A 7936-nucleotide genomic window follows, 5' to 3' on the forward strand; every position below is an offset into this window, starting at 1 on the left:
ATTTAAGCATTCTCTTACTGTCAAAAATGTTAGATTATTTCTAATCTGTAAAGTTATAAATAACGACTTAATGAACAGCTTTATGTAAAGCTTTTCCTGACTTTTTATTTCCTTAGATTCTCGGAAATGAAATCAATGGGTCAAGCATAATGAATTTTAAAGGCTCTTGATATATATTGCCTGGTCTTGGATCATTCATTGTGCTCCAGCTAAATGGTGAGGGACTGTGTTCTAGGAAACCCCACTTAAAGGGCCATTGTACTTTTCATATGAATTGATTGTTGATGATTTTCATTAGCCATATGCATTTCCTCTCAGTCAGAATTTTAAGTGGAAAGGAGGTTTGTGCATCCATGTTTGGACTGTATGTGACTTCCCAGATTTAGGGTACTGATTCAAATGGAAAGATTTACTCTTTGTGCAAGCAATAATAATAGACTGTCTTTGGTTTTTGGTGAGAAATGTTTCTTCTCTATATTTGTTACCAGTGCCCACCACATGTGTGGGTGGGATAGAAGATTAATAAGGAAAGCTTGAAGCCAACCTATTTTTATATGTTTTCTAGTTTATTGGAATAGAATCCTATTTTCATGCTATTCCTATAACAGTTTACTTTTTTTTAAATCAGGCAGACATATCTTTGTTGTCTAGAAATGACATTTCTATAATGCTCTAGTTATGATAAACCTTTAGATATAGAAAAAGGTATTTTCGGTGATAAATTAGCCATTTTCTGTAGCCAAGCATTCGATCACAGCTATCGAATCTGCCAACATATATTGATCCACCATTATGGTAATTAGGAAACACATATTTCACCAAGTTATATTAAGTCCACTCAATTCTGTTTATTTTTCTCCAGATTCCATTAAAAATCAACTTAAGACCCTGTCTCTACAAAAAATAAATATTAGCTAGGCATGGTGGTGAACACCCATAGTCCTGCCTACTCAGAAGGCTGCAGTGGGAGGATTCTTTGAGCCCAGGAGTTGGAAGCTGTAGTGAGCCATGATCATGTCACTGCACTCTACCCTGGGGGCACAGAGAAAGAACCTGTCTCAAAAAAAAAAAAAAATCAAATCAAAAGAATATGAAGAGGGATTGTATTAAGCTAGTCTCTCTCTCCTCCCTTTCTATATCTCAGAATATTTTTCAGGGCCCCTTGCCCATTGGCGTCTCAGTAGGTTCAGCCAAAGGCAATGCTATGGATTGAATGGTTGTGTCCCCCCAAATTCATATTTTGGAGGCCTAACATCTAATGTAACTATATTTAGAGATGAGGTTTCCAAGGAAACAATTAAAATTAAAATGAGATCATAAATGTGGGGCCCTAATTTGATATGATTAGTATCCTTAGAGGAGATGCCAGAGTGCTCAAGTGAGAGTCTCTCTCTCTCTCTCTCTCTCTCTCTCTCTCTCTCTCTCTCTCTCTCTCTCTCTCCCCTTTCTTTCTCTTTCTCTCTCCCTCTCTGTCACTCTCTCTGTCTCTCTCATTCTCCTGTGCACACACCAAGGAAAGGCCATGATAGAACATATGGAGAAGGTGGCTGTCTACGTGCAAGGAAGAGGGCCCTCACCAGAAACTGAATCAGCCAGAAACTTGATCTTGGACTTTCAGCCTCTAGAGCTGGGAGAAAAAAACATTTTGATTTTTAAGCCACCCAGTCTATGGTATTTTGTTATGGTAGCCCAGGCGCACTACAGGAAGGCTCTGGCTAAAGATTAGAGGGCAGAAGGAGGGGAGAAGTCTGCTTATTTCTGCCTCTTTCCTTCTGCTTTCTGTAATATCTCTGTGAGTGCTTCTCCTTCATAACTCTCGTTCCCTTGAAGAAGTCATTCATTCTGAGGTCGCAGTTCTGACCAAGATGTTTCACCATGGCTCTGGCTCCCACAGGATGGACAGCACTACCTCCCTGCCCTAGCCGTGGTAATGGCTCCCTGCTGTTGCCAATCTCTAGTTGAGCTACTCTCCTCTGTTTCTCAACAATCGCATCATATGTTGTCTTAGTTTTGTGCTACTATAGCAAAAATACCTGAGACTGGGTAATTTATAAGAACAGAAATCTATTTTCTCATCATTCTGGAATCTAGGAAGTCTGAGATCAAGGGGCTAGTGGGTTCAGTTGTGTGGTGAGGGCTGCTCTCTGTTTCCAAGATGGTGCCTTGTTGTTGCTTCCTCTGGAGGAGAGAAATGCTGTGTCCTCACATGGCAGAAGGCAGGAGGGCAAGCAGGCCAAATGCTGCATGAGGCCTCTTTCATAAAGGCCTTAATCCTCCCATTCATGAGGAGAGGAATCCTTATGACTTAATGGCCTCTTAAAGACCATACCACTTCACACCATCACAGTGGCCATTAAGTTTCAACTCCTAAATTTTAGAGGGGGGCATATTCAAACCACAGCATCTGTGAAACAATTTCCTACATTAAATTTTTCTGGTTGAAAGACCTGGAGTGTGGTTTCAGCTCTCTTGAATAGAGTTTGACTGCTGCAGAGGCATTTTACTTAACAAGGCTTAATCTTTCAGGAGTCAGAATGAATCTTTCATGTAATAATTGTTGGAGGGTCCATGTAACCACCCTCACTTGACTAGTAATGTGAAATCTAGTCTACTATCCTTTTCTACTAAATTGTTCCTATATTTTTCTCATAGCTCATAATGTATTGAAAGTACAAAACTTCCAGTTAAAAGTTTCTTCCAGCATATTATAAATTGCTGTACCCACTTTTTATTGTCACTCATGTTCTCCCTTTTTTATCTTCCTCTTCATACTCAAAAACTTATTTTTTTGTCATAAATATCTGTCAGATTGAAAAAAAAATGACTGAAGCAAAATGATCCGTGATCAAATTTAACACTCAGAGAAATCATGAACTCAGACACTGACTGATTTTGTCACTGATTGCTTCGATGAAGTCTTTAATAGTGCTTTAGATGGTGTGTTGGATGATGAGTTCTGATTCCCACAGATAATTGAGTCCTATATCCCTAGGTTTAAAATTTTTTTGGTCCATACTTTAAATTGTACCCAGAAAATTCTCTAGATGGAATTTGATTGCAGATGTCTATTATATTCTGATGAACACAGATCAGCTCAGTCTTCCAAAGCATTTTATAATGGAGTGAAGCTGACCTTATAATACAGTATCATGGTTACCAGGCCACTGAAATGTCCCCTTATGTAATAGCGGCCAGTTGCAACTGACTAGGAGAGACTCTGATGGGCCTTTGCTTGGAAATTTGTCTGAATATGTTGTTTATTTTGATTTCTTTCCTTAGGACTTTGAGTTTTCCGCAGTATATTTCAAGTGAGGGCTATAAGGAAGCATGATACATTTTAATTAAGACCTATCCAATGTTTCACAGAGAAGATTTTCTACAGATTTCAACCATAAATATAAACGATACAGAACATGGTTCTGTATATCATTCGTTGTCATATGTTAGTGTCTATCAAACACTCCAGGGAGATGTGTTGTGCTTTCTTCTGCATTGCCATGTATTTTCAGCCTCATTCAACCAAAAAAGTACTACGTAATTAAATAAATACGAATATACCAATATGTAATTAAAACTATATGAACTAATTTAATTCATAACCTCAGAAAATTTATTTTGATCTAAAATTATCACCACTCATTAGTAAATTCTGTGCTATGAATACATTCATACATTTTCACCTAAATAGGATTCTTTTCTCACCCCATACTGGAATTAGCAATAGCTTGGTGTCAGTTATTTCTTCCAACCCATGTGTAACACTATTTGTTGTCAGAAATACCTAATTCGCTAATTCTTTTACAATTTGTAAATGTAAAGAATTCTTCCCTTCTCAAACTTGGGAAGAAAGTATCAAATTACAAATGTCCTCATTATCATTATCTTCATTAAATAATTCTTACTGCTCTCCTGAAAGTTTATGATACTGGGTTGCAGACTGACAACTAAATTGTGTTCAACTGCCTCTGCCACTTTGTAGCAAGAAAAATTTGTCCAAATGTTATGCAGTATAGAAAGAGAAAGTGAGAGTTAAATGTCAGATCCAGATAATGTGTTCTGATGTGCTCCACCACAACCATCATTTTACAATAATTCAAGTGTACTGTATGTTTTTGTTCTATGCTAAAACCGAGTTTGAGAGGAAATTTCATTTTCGATACTGTAAATTTGCTGTGAAAGAAATGGGAAATAATGTCCCCAGGCAGTGTCAGAATGACTGCTGCTTTCCCTTCTCACTGCAATTAGAGTTCTAGCCCCAGGTGATGGGGTAGATGCACATAGGTGACTTGTTTTTGAGTGACAGGCCCATGAAGCAGCTGGATGGGGGATTCCTGGGATTTAGTGAAGGATTCCTCTACCTTCAGGGCTGGGTTTGGAATAGGTCCTGGCTTCCTGACTAAACAAAATGTGGATTCTCCTCCATGTAGGTTGGAATCAGACTTTGAGTTGGCAAGCACCTGAGGGACAGCCTCCTAAACAGCCAGCATCTCTTGTACAGCTTCTGTAAGTGACCCTCGTTCAGTCTTTGGTTGACATATTTTCACGAAAATTTTGTAATTTAGGGTTTGCAGTTTCAGCACTTGATGCTTTTTTTTGCCTGCTTAGAGAATTTCCCTCCAACTGGTGTGGCCCAAACAACAAAACATATGGCATAAGAATATGCTCCTTTTCCTGAAATTGATATGTGGTTTTCTGACCAAATCACAAATTGCAAAATTAAAAGTATGACCTTTCCATGATTTAAACATAAAGGCACATAAGTACTAAAGGATATGAATTTAGTCTCAGTAAGTGAAAGAAATAATTGTACAGTAGTAAATCATTTCAAGTTGGAAATAGTTACCTTTTAAACTGTAATAGAATCATATTCTTAACTTTAGCTTTCTTTTTATCTCATCCAGAATCCTACTTTAAGTAATTCCTAGATCAGGCTACTAACCTGTGAGACTGTCCATTTACACAATCAGTTGCAGAATAAACTTGGCAGCTGAGACCTGTTCCTTGAGTTTCAGGCTGTTATATCTAATTACTTACTGGAAAGCTTTACTTGGATGCTCTGTGGACAACTGAAACTTAACCTGAAAAAAACTGAAGCCATCATTTCCCCTATGAAAACTAGTTTTTACTCCAGTATTGCTTAGTCTACTGAATGTCATCCCGTATTACCTATTTGTCTAAAAAAGAAAGAAATCTGGGGCTTGAGCTAGACTCTACTCTCCCATATGTTCAATTTCATAAACCCTCCATCTTTCCATCTCCACTGCCACTGACTTAGTTCAGATCTTCAACTTGCCTCGAATGAAAAGTACGTCAAGATGCATGAATATGTATGTGTGTGCGCTTGTGCACATATTAGTGTACACACACCAACAATATTTATAATGTCCAACAATAGAGGATTCATTACATAAATCATGCATGTATAATATTCCATACAATAAAATACCACACAGGTATTAAAATATTGATATGTACATATTTACCTGTAAAGTTCTGCAGAAAGAGGTGTGTAGTATGATTCCTTTTGTAATTTGAAATCATATACATGTATATTTAGGTAAAACAAATTTTTTTGAGGGGGGATATAACCCAAAAGTGATGAAGTGGTTATACTGGGGAGAAGAATGAAGGATTGGGTGAGGAAGAAAGATTTTCGGTTTCTTTATTTTAAGTGATGCTTGAATTTTTTTCTCTCACATGCAGTTCTTTAAAAAAATAGTTTTTAAATTCCAGTGAACTTCTTCATATTATGATAACTTCTAAGGCTTAACAAACAAGGACAGAGTTTAAATTCAAGGAATATATGTAGGAGTAAAATGCTTTAAATAGAATAAATAAGATAGGAGGGTGGCTGAGAAGTACTAATATCTTCTCAAAGATTCTGAAATTGCATCAAAACGCCTGTCTCTTCTCTCGAGTCTCCTGAAGTGGGCTCTTTCTAGGCTTTTATAGAGCCTAGATTTGAGCCATTCTCTGGAGAAAAACTAAAAAACATGAGTTGGAAATGCTAAAGTCTGAATGTGCTGATAGTGTATGCATGATTGTGTTCATGATTGTGTGTGCATCATTGATAAATTAATAAATCCTGGGTAAGAGAAACTCAAGAGACTGAGGGATGTTCACTCGGAGTGGCTTCCTGAGAATAATTAGCTGGACCCCTATGGTATCCATTCAAATGTATTGAAACTTTCAGAAGAACACCTGAGAAAAGTACCTACCTACTTCCTCAATACCTAGCCATGAGTTCTAATCTGTTGCTATGTACTGTTCTATAGGCTTTGTATACATTATGTTTTATATCCTCATGACAACTTTTAAATGATGTATTATTAATATTCCTATTTTGTGGATGAACAAACTAAACTTTAGAGAGTTTAGGGAACTGGCCATGGTCAGATAGTAAATATCAGAACCAGGATTTGAACCCAGGCTGTCTCGCCCCATAGCTTGGGTTTTTATCTATTGATGTTAGTGAAGGAAATGTCTGGGTTACACATGTGGATGGATAGAAGGTCCAGGCAGATCCTGTAAGTGAACATAAAGGAGCAGGTACAAGGTGTTAAACAGGAAGTGTAGGGAACTATGTAAACTGGAGGCCTTAGAGCGGATTTGGTGTTGTCAGGTCTCCTGATTTTCTAGAAGCCAGGACCCAGGTTGGCCACTTCTATATATATGTTCAAGCCTTCCTACCTTACTGTGGGTCGCTGATTTTCTGGGGTCTTTTGACACAGGGAAGCCTGGCAGCTGGCGGTTTCCTTGGCATATACCCATTGGTCACAGCCTGGAAATTTCATGCCTCCTGAGCTCCATGTATTTGGATGTAACTGTGTTGTCAGAATGAATGGGCAACTCACTTGCATTTTGTTTGGAGACAATTTGGACAACTTTCATAAAGCAGGTCAATAATTTTTTAATCTGTCTCAAAATGTATAAGCTACTGTCAAGTGTGCTAGAAAAATGCCTGCCTGCTTGCTGGACCAGTACTCAGAAAATAGATTTAGCTAATAAAAGTCTTTGGCTGGAGACAAATCATCTAATCTCTTTCTTTCTTTCCCCACACATCTGAAATAGAGGTTGTGATGAGCAATATATAAGGTTGCAGCTCAGATTGAAATGGGGACCTCACTTCTCTCTCCCTTGACTCTTAAGAAATAAAATAAGTTATTAAGCGCTTATTGAACTAGACACTTTGCCCATATTATCCCTCTTAACCTTCACAAGAACCCTATGAGTAGATACAATTTCACACTGTTAAAATGAGAAAACCAAGACCCTGAGAGGTAATTATGTATTTTTAAAAAATCACCCAGTAAATGAAGCATTGGAATTTCATTCTAGTTGTTTGTGATTCCAATATTACTGCCTGAATTTCAATTCCCCTCTTTTATTCTGCCTTCTTCTAACCCATTTAATTTTTATTTTTATTGCACAATTCTCCATTAGGCATTTTCAGCTGCTATGAGGTTGGTATCATTGCCATGCCCCGAATGTATGCTCTGTTCTCAATGACTCCAATCATGTTCAGAACAAACCTCATGTTCCATATCCTCCTTATCCTGTTGATGAGGCCAGAAATCCTGGAGTCATTCCTTGATACATTCATCTCTTTCCTTGCCCAATATCCAACCCATCTTAAACCCTATTGATTTTATTTCCTAAATACTGTTCAATTACAAATGGTTCATCCTGTTTCAAAGACTACCTTTCTAGACAGAACTACCATAAGCTCTTACTTGCACTTCTGCCCTGGTCCTCGTCCCCTATGGCTTCTTTTGGTTCCTCAAACCCATTATCTGCAGAGGGAGAGCCAGGAAGATCCTTTCTATGAAAATATTGATCAATTCAATCACCCTTATTCCATCCCAAATCCTTGCTCCACCTAAATATTTCATTAGTGGTTTTCTACCACTTTAAAAACAAAGGCCAGGCAGGGTGG

Source organism: Microcebus murinus, chromosome 8 (genome assembly GCF_040939455.1).
Source record: "Microcebus murinus isolate Inina chromosome 8, M.murinus_Inina_mat1.0, whole genome shotgun sequence".
NCBI lineage: Eukaryota > Metazoa > Chordata > Mammalia > Primates > Cheirogaleidae > Microcebus > Microcebus murinus.